Source organism: Palaemon carinicauda, chromosome 9 (genome assembly GCF_036898095.1).
Source record: "Palaemon carinicauda isolate YSFRI2023 chromosome 9, ASM3689809v2, whole genome shotgun sequence".
In the NCBI taxonomy this organism is placed as follows: domain Eukaryota; kingdom Metazoa; phylum Arthropoda; class Malacostraca; order Decapoda; family Palaemonidae; genus Palaemon; species Palaemon carinicauda.
In genome coordinates, this window is record NC_090733.1 from 41,889,795 (window position 1) to 41,892,294 (window position 2,500).

The window sequence follows — 2,500 nt, forward strand, 5'->3', positions numbered from 1 at the left end:
AGCCAAGAAGACTTTATGAAGACACCCACTCCAGCTAAACATGCCCTTGTAATGTAGGTAGGAGACCTACTACGTCTACATGAATGTGGGCAAAAACAATGCTGAATTGGAGGAAAGAAGCCCAATCCTGAATCCGTGTATCCATGTAATTTTAAAGTTTGTCATGAAGTACAGGCGTGGACCCAATCCTTAGTAATGCTGTGCTATATATATATATATATATATATATATATATATATATATATATATATATATATATATAAATATATATATATATATATATATATATATATATATATATATATATATATATATATATATATATATATATATATGTGTGTGTGTGTACAGTGGAACCTCTACATACGAATGTCCTAACATACGAATTTTTGTCATGAAGTACAGGCGTGGACCCAATCCTTAGTAATGCTGTGCTATATATATATATATATATATATATATATATATATATATATATATATATAAATATATATATATATATAAATATATATATATATATATATATATATATATATATATATATATATATATATATATATATATATATATATATATATATATGTGTGTGTACAGTGGAACCTCTACATACGAATGTCCTAACATACGAATTTTCCAACGTCCGAAGTAAAATTCGACCAAATTTCTGTCTCGACACCCGATGTGTTGCTCCAACATACGAAGTAAATAATACGCGTACGCATGGAATTTTTTCGAAAATATCAACCATGGTTTGTTGTTGAAGCCGCTAGGCGGCAGCACATCGGTGGGGACGCCAATCGAGCGTCGTCTTGATCGGTCCTCTCATCTCGTGCGCATCGTGTGGATGTTCTCTATTCACTCCGCTATTAACAGTGTTTTTATCTTCCTTTTTCACATGTTGTTTTCTGTGTTTCGTAATCATGGGTCCTAAAAAGCTTAGTTTCGGTTCAGGAAGTAGTAGTAGTAGTGCTTTCATTAGAACTAAAGCACGAATTAATAGAAAAGCATGAGCGAGGTGTGCGTGTTGGCGATCTGGCTAAACAATATGGCTGGAATATGTCTACGATCTTGACGTTCCTAAAACAGAAGGCAGCCATTAAAGCAGTGAAACCTTCGAAGGGGATCACGATTATTTCCAAACGTCATAGCCCTACCCTTGAAGAGATGGATCAAGGACAAGGAGATTGTTGGCAGTACGATCACTGAAACGATCATTTGTGAGAAGGCCAGCGCTATCTACAGTGACTTGAAGGTGGCGGGCTCTGGGGGTGACGCAAGGGAGAGTTCAGCCGATCCTATGACGGAGGAATTCAAGGCATCTCGAGGTTGGTTCGAGAAATTTAGGAAACGGACTAGGATTCATTCAGTTGTTCGGCATGGAGAAGCTTTGAGTTCGGACACCAAGGCTGCTAAAGACATTGTTAAAAAGTTCGAAAGCATCGTGGCGGAGGAAGGCTACGTAGAGCAGCAGGTGTTCAACTGTGATGAAACCGGTCTGTTTTGGAAAAAGATGCCTAGTCGAACGTACATTACCGCCGAAGAGAAGAAAATGCCTGGACATAGGCCAATGAAAGATCGGTTAACTCTTGGCTTTGTGCCAACGCCAGCGGGGACTGCAAAATTAAGCCCTTATTAGTTTACCATTCCGAAAACCCTAGGGCTTTTAAAGCACATAGAATTAATAAAGACCTGCTACATGTTCTATGGTGTTCTAATTTTAATGCTTGCGTCACTAAGCATATCTTTGTGGAATGGGTAAACATAGTTTTCGGCCCTGGTGTCAAGAAGTACCTTCAGGAGAGGAATTTGCCTTTGAAGTGCTTGCTTTGATTGGATAATGCACCCGTTCCCCCCCCCCCCCCCCCCCGGACTCGAAGATGATATCATCAACGAATACAAACTTATAAAAGTGTTGTATCTTCCACCGAATACCACCCCTATCCTCCAGCCCATGGACCCGCAAGTCATCTCTAATTTTAAGAAGCTCTACACCAAGCACTTATTTAAGCAGTGCTTTAATGTCACGCAAAGCACCAACTTAAGTTTGCGTTAATTTTGGAGGAGCCACTTTAATATCGTGCACTGCTTAAGGATCATAGATCAGGCTTGGGAGGGAGTAACTCGTCGGACTCTGAATTCAGCTTGGAAGAAGCTTTGGCCTGATGCTGTTGCTCCCATAGATTTTGAAGGTTTTGGCCCCGAGAATGAACCTGTGCTTGCTGCCAAGGAAGACGTCGAAGAGATTGTATCCCTTGGCAAGTCTGGAGGTGGATGAAGATGACATCACCGAACTCGTCAATGAGCATCATGAAAAGCTCACCACCGAGGAACCCAAGGAGCTGCAAGCCAAGCAGCATGATGAGTTCCAAGCACAGTTGAGTGAGTCAGAGGAGATCGAGGAGGTAGGTCAAATCTTAGGTATGGCGGAAATAAGACAGATGTTGGCATATCATCAACACGTGGTTGATTTCATCGACAAGCATCACCCACAGAAACTTCA